The sequence below is a fragment of the Odontesthes bonariensis genome, chromosome 14, assembly GCF_027942865.1.
Source record: "Odontesthes bonariensis isolate fOdoBon6 chromosome 14, fOdoBon6.hap1, whole genome shotgun sequence".
In the NCBI taxonomy this organism is placed as follows: Eukaryota; Metazoa; Chordata; class Actinopteri; order Atheriniformes; family Atherinopsidae; genus Odontesthes; species Odontesthes bonariensis.
The window spans coordinates 326,790-341,180 of record NC_134519.1 but is presented as its reverse complement, the minus strand read 5'-3'; the positions used below and the strand labels follow the sequence as shown (position 1 = coordinate 341,180).

General features: G+C 51.0%; 1 protein-coding gene across 1 annotated transcript in view; it reads right to left on the bottom strand.

Moving 5' to 3' along the window:
- The window catches only part of LOC142398461 (E3 ubiquitin-protein ligase RNF31), a 61,954-nt gene that overhangs the window by 7,976 nt on the left and 39,587 nt on the right, over positions 1–14,391 (bottom strand). The window lies entirely within an intron of this gene.

The following is a 14,391-nucleotide window of genomic DNA, read 5'->3' as shown; positions in this document are numbered from 1 at the left end:
ATCAGACTGGGATCAGACTGGCATCAGACTGGCATCAGACTGGCATCAGACTGGGATCAGACTAGCATCAGACTGGGATCAGATTAGGATCAGACTGGGATACGACTGGGATCAGACTGGGATCAGACTGGGATACGACTGGGATCAGACTGGGATCAGACTGGGATACGACTGGGATACGACTGGGATACGACTGGGATACGACTGGGATACGACTGGGATACGACTAGGATCAGACTGGGATCAGACTAGGATACGACTAGGATCAGACTGGGATACGACTGGGATACGACTAGGATCAGACTGGGATCAGACTGGGATACGACTGGGATCAGACTGGGATACGACTGGGATACGACAGGGATCAGACTAGGATCAGATTAGGATCAGACTGGGATCAGACTGGGATACGACTGGGATCAGACTGGGATACGACTGGGATCAGACTGGGATACGACTGGGATCAGACTGGGATACGACTGGGATCAGACTAGGATCAGATTAGGATCAGACTGGGATCAGACTGGGATACGACTGGGATACGACTGGGATCAGACAAGGATCAGACAAGGATCAGACAAGCATCAGACTGGGATACGACTAGGATACGACTAGGATACGACTGGGATCAGACTAGGATACGACTAGGATACGACTGGGATCAGACTGGGATCAGACTGGGATCAGAATGGGATACGACTGGGATCAGACTGGGATACGACTGGGATCAGACTAGGATCAGATTAGGATCAGACTGGGATCAGACTGGGATCAGACTGGGATACGACTGGGATACGACTGGGATCAGACAAGGATCAGACAAGCATCAGACTGGGATACGACTAGGATACGACTGGGATCAGACTAGGATACGACTAGGATACGACTAGGATACGACTGGGATCAGACTGGGATCAGACTGGGATCAGAATGGGATACGACTGGGATACGACTGGGATACGACTGGGATACGACTGGGATACGACTGGGATACGACTGGGATACGACTGGGATCAGACTGGGATCAGACTGGGATCAGACTGGGATCAGATTAGCATCAGACTGGGATCAGACTGGGATCAGACTAGCATCAGACTGGGATCAGACTAGCATCAGACTGGGATCAGATTGGGATACGACTGGGATCAGACTGGGATCAGACTGGGATACGACTAGGATCAGACTGGGATCAGACTGGGATCAGACTGGGATCAGATTAGCATCAGACTGGGATCAGACTGGGATACGACTAGGATCAGACTGGGATACGACTAGGATCAGACTGGGATCAGACTGGGATCAGACTGGGATCAGACTGGGATCAGATTAGCATCAGACTGGATTCAGACTAGCATCAGACTGGGATCAGACTAGCATCAGACTGGGATCAGACTGGGATACGACTGGGATCAGACTAGGATCAGATTAGGATCAGACTGGGATCAGACTGGGATCAGACTGGGATACGACTGGGATACGACTGGGATCAGACAAGGATCAGACAAGCATCAGACTGGGATACGACTAGGATACGACTGGGATCAGACTAGGATACGACTAGGATACGACTAGGATACGACTGGGATCAGACTGGGATCAGACTGGGATCAGACTGGGATCAGACTAGCATCAGACTGGGATCAGACTAGCATCAGACTGGGATCAGATTGGGATACGACTGGGATACGACTGGGATCAGACTGGGATCAGACTGGGATACGACTAGGATCAGACTGGGATCAGACTGGGATCAGACTGGGATCAGATTAGCATCAGACTGGGATCAGACTGGGATACGACTAGGATCAGACTGGGATACGACTAGGATCAGACTGGGATCAGACTGGGATCAGATTAGCATCAGACTGGATTCAGACTAGCATCAGACTGGGATCAGACTAGCATCAGACTGGGATCAGACTGGGATACGACTGGGATCAGACTAGGATCAGATTAGGATCAGACTGGGATCAGACTGGGATCAGACTGGGATACGACTGGGATACGACTGGGATCAGACAAGGATCAGACAAGCATCAGACTGGGATACGACTAGGATACGACTGGGATCAGACTGGGATACGACTAGGATACGACTAGGATACGACTGGGATCAGACTGGGATCAGACTGGGATCAGAATGGGATACGACTGGGATACGACTGGGATACGACTGGGATACGACTGGGATACGACTGGGATCAGACTGGGATCAGACTGGGATCAGACTGGGATCAGACTGGGATCAGATTAGCATCAGACTGGGATCAAACTGGGATCAGACTAGCATCAGACTGGGATCAGACTAGCATCAGACTGGGATCAGATTGGGATACGACTGGGATACGACTGGGATACGACTGGGATCAGACTGGGATCAGACTGGGATACGACTAGGATCAGACTGGGATCAGACTGGGATCAGACTGGGATCAGATTAGCATCAGACTGGGATCAGACTGGGATACGACTAGGATCAGACTGGGATACGACTAGGATCAGACTGGGATCAGACTGGGATCAGACTGGGATCAGACTGGGATCAGACTGGGATCAGACTGGGATCAGACTGGGATCAGATTAGCATCAGACTGGATTCAGACTAGCATCAGACTGGGATCAGACTAGCATCAGACTGGGATCAGACTGGGATCAGACTAGCATCAGACTGGGATCAGACTAGCATCAGACTGGGATCAGATTAGGATCAGACTGGGATCAGATTAGGATCAGACTGGGATACGACTGGGATCAGACTGGGATCAGACTGGGATCAGACTGGGATCAGACTGGGATCAGACTGGGATACGACTAGGATCAGACTGGGATCAGACTGGGATACGACTGGGATCAGACTAGGATCATATTAGCATCAGACTGGGATACGACTGGGATCAGACTAGGATACGACTAGGATCAGACTAGGATACGACTAGGATACGACTAGGATACGACTAGGATATGACTGGGATACGACTGGGATACGACTGGGATACGACTGGGATCAGACTAGGATCAGACTGGGATACGACTGGGATACGACTGGGATCAGACTGGGATCAGACTGGGATCAGACTGGGATCAGATTAGCATCAGACTGGGATCAGACTAGCATCAGACTGGGATCAGACTAGCATCAGACTGGGATCAGATTAGGATCAGACTGGGATACGACTGGGATACGACTGGGATACGACTGGGATACGACTGGGATACGACTAGGATCAGACTAGGATCAGACTGGGATCAGACTGGGATCAGACTGGGATCAGACTGGGATCAGACTGGGATCAGACTAGCATCAGACTAGCATCAGACTAGCATCAGACTAGCATCAGACTAGCATCAGACTGGGATCAGACAGGGATACGACTGGGATACGACTGGGATACGACTAGGATACGACTAGGATACGACTGGGATCAGACTGGGATCAGAATGGGATCCGACTGGGATCCGACTGGGATCCGACTGGGATCAGACTGGGATACGACTGGGATACGACTGGGATACGACTGGGATACGACTGGGATACGACTGGGATACGACTGGGATACGACTGGGATCAGACTGGGATACGACTGGGATCAGACTGGGATCAGACTAGGATCAGATTAGCATCAGACTGGGATCAGACTAGCATCAGACTGGGATCAGACTAGCATCAGACTGGGATCAGATTGGGATACGACTGGGAGACGACTGGGATCAGACTGGGATCAGACTGGGATACGACTAGGATCAGACTGGGATCAGACTGGGATCAGACTGGGATCAGATTAGCATCAGACTGGGATCAGACTGGGATACGACTAGGATCAGACTGGGATACGACTAGGATCAGACTGGGATCAGACTGGGATCAGATTAGCATCAGACTGGGATCAGACTGGGATCAGACTAGCATCAGACTGGGATCAGACTAGCATCAGACTGGGATCAGACTAGCATCAGACTGGGATCAGACTAGCATCAGACTGGGATCAGACTAGGATCAGACTGGGATCAGATTAGGATCAGACTGGGATACGACTGGGATACGACTGGGATACGACTGGGATACGACTGGGATACGACTGGGATCAGACTGGGATACGACTGGGATCAGACTGGGATCAGACTGGGATCAGACTGGGATCAGATTAGCATCAGACTGGGATACGACTAGGATACGACTGGGATCAGACTAGGATACGACTAGGATACGACTAGGATACGACTAGGATACGACTAGGATACGACTAGGATACGACTAGGATACGACTAGGATACGACTGGGATACGACTGGAATCAGACTAGGATCAGACTGGGATACGACTGGGATCAGACTGGGATCAGACTGGGATCAGACTGGGATCAGATTAGCATCAGACTGGGATCAGACTAGCATCAGACTGGGATCAGACTAGCATCAGACTGGGATCAGACTAGCATCAGACTGGGATCAGATTAGGATCAGACTGGGATACGACTGGGATACGACTGGGATACGACTGGGATACGACTGGGATACGACTGGGATACGACTGGGATACGACTAGGATCAGACTGGGATCAGACTGGGATCAGACTGGGATCAGACTGGGATCAGACTGGGATCAGATTAGCATCAGACTGGGATCAGACTGGGATCAGACTAGCATCAGACTGGGATCAGACTAGCATCAGACTAGCATCAGACTGGGATCAGACTAGCATCAGACTGGGATCAGACTGGGATACGACTGGGATACGACTGGGATCAGACTGGGATCAGACTGGGATCAGACTGGGATACGACTAGGATACGACTAGGATCAGACTAGGATACGACTAGGATCAGACTGGGATCAGGCTAGGATCAGACTAGGATACGACTGGGATACGACTGGGATCAGACTAGGATCAGATTAGGATCAGACTGGGATCAGACTAGAATACGACTAGGATCAGACTGGGATCAGACTGGGATACGACTGGGATACGACTAGGATACGACTGGGATACGACTGGGATACGACTGGGATACGACTGGGATCAGACTGGGATCAGACTGGGATCAGACTGGGATCAGACTGGGATCAGACTGGGATACGACTGGGATACGACTAGGATCAGACTGGGATACGACTAGGTTCAGACTGGGATACGACTAGGATCAGACTGGGATACGACTAGGATCAGACTGGGATACGACTAGGATCAGACTGGGATACGACTAGGATCAGACTGGGATACGACTGGGATACGACTAGGATCAGACTGGGATACGACTAGGATCAGACTGGGATACGACTAGGATCAGACTGGGATACGACTAGGATCAGACTAGGATAAGACTAGGATCAGACTGGGATCAGATTGGGATCAGACTGGGATACGACTAGGATACGACTAGGATACGACTGGGATCAGACTGGGATACGACTGGGATACGACTGGGATACGACTGGGATCAGACTGGGATCAGACTGGGATCAGATTAGCATCAGACTGGGATCAGACTGGGATCAGACTAGCATCAGACTAGCATCAGACTGGGATCAGACTAGCATCAGACTAGCATCAGACTGGGATCAGACTAGCATCAGACTAGCATCAGACTGGGATCAGACTAGCATCAGACTGGGATCAGACTAGCATCAGACTGGGATCAGACTAGCATCAGACTGGGATCAGACTGGGATACGACTGGGATACGACTGGGATACGACTGGGATCAGACTGGGATCAGAGTGGGATCAGACTGGGATACGACTAGGATCAGACTGGGATCAGACTGGGATACGACTAGGATACGACTAGGATCAGACTAGGATACGACTGGGATCAGACTAGGATCAGATTAGGATCAGACTGGGATCAGACTAGAATACGACTAGGATCAGACTGGGATCAGACTGGGATACGACTAGGATCAGACTGGGATACGACTGGTATACGACTGGGATACGACTGGGATACGACTGGGATACGACTGGGATACGACTGGGATACGACTAGGATCCGACTGGGATCAGACTGGGATCAGACTGGGATACGACTAGGATCAGACTGGGATACGACTAGGTTCAGACTGGGATACGACTAGGTTCAGACTGGGATACGACTAGGATCAGACTGGGATACGACTAGGATCAGACTGGGATACGACTAGGATCAGACTGGGATACGACTAGGATCAGACTGGGATCAGACTAGGACACGACTGGGATCAGACTAGGACACGACTGGGATCAGACTAGGATCAGACTGGGATCAGACTGGGATACGACTAGGATCAGACTGGGATACGACTAAGATCAGACTGGGATACGACTAGGATCAGACTAGGATAAGACTAGGATCAGACTGGGATCAGATTGGGATCAGACTGGGATCAGACTGGGATACGACTAGGATACGACTAGGATACGACTGGGATCAGACTAGGATCAGACTAGGATACGACTGGGATCAGACTAGGATCAGACTGGGATCAGACTGGGATACGACTGGGATCAGACTAGGATCAGACTAGGATCAGACTGGGATCAGACAAGGATCAGACAAGCATCAGACTGGGATACGACTGGGATACGACTAGGATCAGACTGGGATCAGACTGGGATACGACTAGGATACGACTAGGATACGACTGGGATCAGACTAGGATCAGACTAGGATACGACTGGGATCAGACTAGGATCAGACTGGGATCAGACTGGGATACGACTGGGATCAGACTAGGATCAGACTAGGATCAGACTGGGATCAGACTGGGATACGACTGGGATACGACTGGGATCAGACAAGGATCAGACAAGCATCAGACTGGGATACGACTAGGATCAGACTGGGATCAGACTGGGATCAGAATGGGATACGACTGGGATCAGACTGGGATCAGACTGGGATACGACTGGGATACGACTGGGATACGACTGGGATACGACTAGGATCAGACTGGGATCAGACTGGGATCAGACTGGGATCAGACTGGGATCAGACTGGGATCAGACTAGGATCAGATTAGCATCAGACTGGGATCAGACTGGGATCAGACTAGCATCAGACTGGGATCAGACTGGGATCAGACTGGGATACGACTGGGATACGACTGGGATACGACTGGGATACGACTGGGATCAGACTGGGATCAGACTGGGATACGACTAGGATCAGACTGGGATACGACTAGGATCAGACTGGGATCAGGCTAGGATCAGACTAGGATACGACTGGGATACGACTGGGATCAGACTGGGATCAGATTAGGATCAGACTGGGATCAGACTAGAATACGACTAGGATCAGACTGGGATCAGACTGGGATACGACTAGGATCAGACTGGGATACGACTGGGATACGACTGGGATACGACTGGGATACGACTGGGATACGACTAGGATCAGACTGGGATACGACTAGGTTCAGACTGGGATACGACTAGGATCAGACTGGGATACGACTAGGATCAGACTGGGATACGACTAGGATCAGACTGGGATCAGACTGGGATACGACTAGGATCAGACTGGGATACGACTAGGATCAGACTGGGATACGACTAGGATCAGACTGGGATACGACTAGGATCAGACTGGGACACGACTGGGATCAGACTAGGATCAGACTGGGATCAGACTGGGATACGACTAGGATCAGACTAGGATAAGACTTGGATCAGACTAGGATCAGACTGGGATCAGACTGGGATACGACTAGGATAAGACTAGGATCAGACTAGGATCAGACTGGGATACGACTGGGATCAGACTGGGATCAGACTGGGATCAGACTGGGATCAGACTAGGATCAGACTAGGATACGACTGGGATACGACTGGGATACGACTAGGATACGACTAGGATACGACTAGGATACGACTGGGATCAGACTAGGATCAGACTGGGATCAGACTGGGATCAGACTGGGATCAGACTGGGATCAGACTGGGATACGACTGGGATACGACTAGGATACGACTAGGATACGACTGGGATCAGACTAGGATCAGACTGGGATCAGACTGGGATCAGACTGGGATCAGACTGGGATACGACTAGGATCAGACTGGGATACGACTAGGATCAGACTGGGATACCACTGGGATACGACTGGGATCAGACTGGGATCAGACTGGGATCAGACTGGGATCAGACTGGGATACGACTAGGATCAGACTGGGATCAGACTAGGATCAGACTGGGATCAGACTAGCATCAGACTGGGATCAGACTAGCATCAGACTAGCATCAGACTAGCATCAGACTGGGATCAGACTAGCATCAGACTAGCATCAGACTAGCATCAGACTGGGATCAGACTGAGATCAGACTGGGATCAGACTGGGATCAGACTGGGATACGACTGGGATCAGACTAGGATCAGATTAGGATCAGACTGGGATCAGACTAGGATACGACTAGGATCAGACTGGGATACGACTGGGATACGACTAGGATCAGACTGGGATCAGACTGGGATCAGACTGGGATACGACTGGGATACGACTGGGATCAGACTGGGATCAGACTGGGATACGACTGGGATCAGACTGGGATCAGACTGGGATACGACTGGGATCAGACTGGGATACGACTGGGATACGACTGGGATCAGACTAGGATCAGACTGGGATCAGACTAGGATACGACTAGGATCAGACTGGGATCAGACTAGGATACGACTAGGATCAGACTGGGAGACGACTGGGATACGACTAGGATCAGACTGGTATACGACTGGGATCAGACTGGGATACGACTGGGATCAGACTGGGATAAGACTGGGATACGACTAGGATACGACTGGGATCAGACTGGGATCAGACTGGGATACGACTGGGATCAGACTGGGATACGACTAGCATCAGACTGGGATCAGACTAGGATACGACTGGGATACGACTGGGATCAGACTAGGATCAGACTGGGATACGACTGGGATACGACTGGGATACGACTGGGATACGACTGGGATACGACTGGGATACGACAGGGATACGACAGGGATACGACTGGGATCAGACTGGGATACGACTGGGATACGACTGGGATACGACTGGGATACGACTGGGATACGACTAGGATCAGATTAGGATAAGACTGGGATACGACTGGGATCAGACTGGGATCAGACTGGGATACGACTGGGATACGACTGGGATCAGACTGGGATCAGACTGGGATCAGACTGGGATCAGACTGGGATCAGACTGGGATCAGACTGGGATCAGACTAGCATCAGACTGGGATCAGACTGGGATCAGACTGGGATCAGATTAGCATCAGACTGGGATCAGACTAGCATCAGACTGGCATCAGACTGGGATCAGACTGGGATCAGACTGGGATCAGACTGGGATCAGACTGGGATCAGACTAGGATCAGACTGGGAGCAGACTGGGAGCAGACTGGGATCAGACTAGCATCAGACTAGCATCAGACTGGCATCAGACTGGCATCAGACTAGCATCAGACTAGCATCAGACTAGCATCAGACTAGCATCAGACTGGGATCAGACTGGGATCAGACTGGGATCAGACTGGGATCAGACTGGGATCAGACTGGCATCAGACTAGCATCAGACTAGCATCAGACTGGGATCAGACTGGGATCAGACTGGGATCAGATTAGCATCAGACTGGGATCAGACTAGCATCAGACTGGGATCAGACTAGCATCAGACTGGGATCAGACTAGCATCAGACTGGGATCAGACTAGGATCAGACTGGGATCAGACTGGGATCAGACTAGGATCAGACTAGCATCAGACTGGGATCAGACTGGGATCAGACTGGGATCAGACTAGCATCAGACTAGCATCAGACTAGCATCAGACTAGCATCAGACTGGGATCAGACTGGCATCAGACTGGCATCAGACTAGCATCAGACTAGCATCAGACTAGGATCAGACTAGGATAAGACTAGGATCAGACTGGGATCAGATTGGGATCAGACTGGGATCAGACTGGGATACGACTAGGATACGACTAGGATACGACTGGGATCAGACTAGGATCAGACTAGGATACGACTGGGATCAGACTAGGATCAGACTGGGATCAGACTGGGATACGACTGGGATCAGACTAGGATCAGACTAGGATCAGACTGGGATCAGACTGGGATACGACTGGGATCAGACAAGGATCAGACAAGCATCAGACTGGGATACGACTGGGATACGACTAGGATCAGACTGGGATCAGACTGGGATACGACTAGGATACGACTAGGATACGACTGGGATCAGACTAGGATCAGACTAGGATACGACTGGGATCAGACTAGGATCAGACTGGGATCAGACTGGGATACGACTGGGATCAGACTAGGATCAGACTAGGATCAGACTGGGATCAGAATGGGATACGACTGGGATCAGACTGGGATCAGACTGGGATACGACTGGGATACGACTGGGATACGACTGGGATACGACTAGGATCAGACTGGGATCAGACTGGGATCAGACTGGGATCAGACTGGGATCAGACTAGGATCAGATTAGCATCAGACTGGGATCAGACTGGGATCAGACTAGCATCAGACTGGGATCAGACTGGGATCAGACTGGGATACGACTGGGATACGACTGGGATACGACTGGGATACGACTGGGATCAGACTGGGATCAGACTGGGATCAGACTGGGATACGACTAGGATCAGACTGGGATACGACTAGGATCAGACTGGGATCAGGCTAGGATCAGACTAGGATACGACTGGGATACGACTGGGATCAGACTAGGATCAGATTAGGATCAGACTGGGATCAGACTAGAATACGACTAGGATCAGACTGGGATCAGACTGGGATACGACTAGGATCAGACTGGGATACGACTGGGATACGACTGGGATACGACTGGGATACGACTGGGATACGACTGGGATACGACTGGGATACGACTGGGATACGACTAGGATCAGACTGGGATACGACTAGGTTCAGACTGGGATACGACTAGGATCAGACTGGGATACGACTAGGATCAGACTGGGATACGACTAGGATCAGACTGGGATCAGACTGGGATACGACTAGGATCAGACTGGGATACGACTAGGATCAGACTGGGATACGACTAGGATCAGACTGGGATACGACTAGGATCAGACTGGGACACGACTGGGATCAGACTAGGATCAGACTGGGATCAGACTGGGATACGACTAGGATCAGACTAGGATAAGACTAGGATCAGACTAGGATCAGACTGGGATCAGACTGGGATACGACTAGGATAAGACTAGGATCAGACTAGGATCAGACTGGGATACGACTGGGATCAGACTGGGATCAGACTGGGATCAGACTGGGATCAGACTAGGATCAGACTAGGATACGACTGGGATACGACTAGGATACGACTAGGATACGACTAGGATACGACTGGGATCAGACTAGGATCAGACTGGGATCAGACTGGGATCAGACTGGGATCAGACTGGGATCAGACTAGGATAAGACTGGGATACGACTGGGATACGACTAGGATACGACTAGGATACGACTGGGATCAGACTAGGATCAGACTGGGATCAGACTGGGATCAGACTGGGATCAGACTGGGATACGACTAGGATCAGACTGGGATACGACTAGGATCAGACTGGGATACCACTGGGATACGACTGGGATCAGACTGGGATCAGACTGGGATCAGACTGGGATCAGACTGGGATCAGACTGGGATCAGACTGGGATACGACTAGGATCAGACTGGGATCAGACTAGGATCAGACTGGGATCAGACTAGCATCAGACTGGGATCAGACTAGCATCAGACTGGGATCAGACTAGCATCAGACTAGCATCAGACTAGCATCAGACTGGGATCAGACTAGCATCAGACTAGCATCAGACTAGCATCAGACTGGGATCAGACTGAGATCAGACTGGGATCAGACTGGGATCAGACTGGGATACGACTGGGATCAGACTAGGATCAGATTAGGATCAGACTGGGATCAGACTAGGATACGACTAGGATCAGACTGGGATACGACTGGGATACGACTAGGATCAGACTGGGATACGACTGGGATACGACTGGGATCAGACTGGGATCAGACTGGGATACGACTGGGATCAGACTGGGATCAGACTGGGATACGACTGGGATCAGACTGGGATCAGACTGGGATACGACTGGGATCAGACTGGGATACGACTGGGATCAGACTGGGATACGACTGGGATACGACTGGGATCAGACTGGGATCAGACTGGGATACGACTGGGATCAGACTGGGATCAGACTGGGATACGACTGGGATCAGACTGGGATACGACTGGGATCAGACTGGGATACGACTGGGATACGACTGGGATCAGACTAGGATCAGACTGGGATCAGACTAGGATACGACTAGGATCAGACTGGGAGACGACTGGGATACGACTAGGATCAGACTGGTATACGACTGGGATCAGACTGGGATACGACTGGGATCAGACTGGGATAAGACTGGGATACGACTAGGATACGACTGGGATCAGACTGGGATCAGACTGGGATACGACTGGGATCAGACTGGGATACGACTAGCATCAGACTGGGATCAGACTAGGATACGACTGGGATACGACTGGGATCAGACTAGGATCAGACTGGGATACGACTGGGATACGACTGGGATACGACTGGGATACGACTGGGATACGACTGGGATCAGACTGGGATACGACTAGGATCAGACTGGGATACGACTAGGATCAGACTGGGATCAGACTGGGATCAGACTGGGATCAGACTGGGATCAGACTGGGATACGACTGGGATACGACTGGGATACGACTGGGATACGACTAGGATCAGATTAGGATAAGACTGGGATACGACTAGGATCAGACTGGGATCAGACTGGGATCAGACTGGGATCAGACTGGGATCAGACTGGGATCAGACTGGGATCAGACTAGCATCAGACTAGGATCAGACTGGGATCAGACTGGGATCAGACTGGGATACGACTGGGATACGACTGGGATACGACTGGGATACGACTGGGATACGACAGGGATACGACTGGGATCAGACTGGGATACGACTGGGATACGACTGGGATACGACTGGGATACGACTGGGATACGACTAGGATCAGATTGGGATAAGACTGGGATACGACTGGGATCAGACTGGGATACGACTGGGATACGACTGGGATACGACTGGGATCAGACTGGGATCAGACTGGGATCAGACTGGGATCAGACTGGGATCAGACTGGGATCAGACTAGCATCAGACTGGGATCAGACTGGGATCAGACTGGGATCAGATTAGCATCAGACTGGGATCAGACTAGCATCAGACTGGGATCAGACTGGGATCAGACTGGGATCAGACTGGGATCAGACTGGGATCAGACTAGGATCAGACTAGCATCAGACTGGGAGCAGACTGGGAGCAGACTGGGATCAGACTAGCATCAGACTAGCATCAGACTAGCATCAGACTGGGATCAGACTGGCATCAGACTGGCATCAGACTAGCATCAGACTAGCATCAGACTGGGATCAGACTGGGATCAGACTGGGATCAGACTGGGATCAGACTGGGATCAGACTGGCATCAGACTAGCATCAGACTAGCATCAGACTGGGATCAGACTGGGATCAGACTGGGATCAGATTAGCATCAGACTGGGATCAGACTAGCATCAGACTGGGATCAGACTAGCATCAGACTGGGATCAGACTAGGATCAGACTGGGATCAGACTGGGATCAGACTAGGATCAGACTAGCATCAGACTGGGATCAGACTGGGATCAGACTGGGATCAGACTAGCATCAGACTAGCATCAGACTAGCATCAGACTGGGATCAGACTGGCATCAGACTGGCATCAGACTAGCATCAGACTAGCATCAGACTAGGATCAGACTGGGATACGACTAGGATACGACTGGGATACGACTGGGATACGACTGGGATACGACTGGGATACGACTGGGATCAGACTAGGATCAGATTAGGATAAGACTGGGATAAGACTGGGATCAGACTGGGATACGACTAGGATCAGACTAGGATCAGACTGGGATACGACTGGGATACGACTGGGATCAGACTGGGATCAGACTGGGATCAGACTGGGATCAGACTGGGATCAGACTGGGATACGACTGGGATACGACTGGCATCAGACTGGCATCAGACTGGCATCAGACTAGCATCAGACTAGCATCAGACTGGGATACGACTGGGATACGACTGGGATACGACTGGGATACGACTGGGATACGACTGGGATACGACTAGGATACGACTGGGATACGACTGGGATACGACTGGGATACGACTGGGATACGACTGGGATCAGACTAGGATCAGATTAGGATACGACTGGGATACGACTGGGATCAGACTAGGATCAGATTAGGATCAGACTAGGATCAGACTGGGATC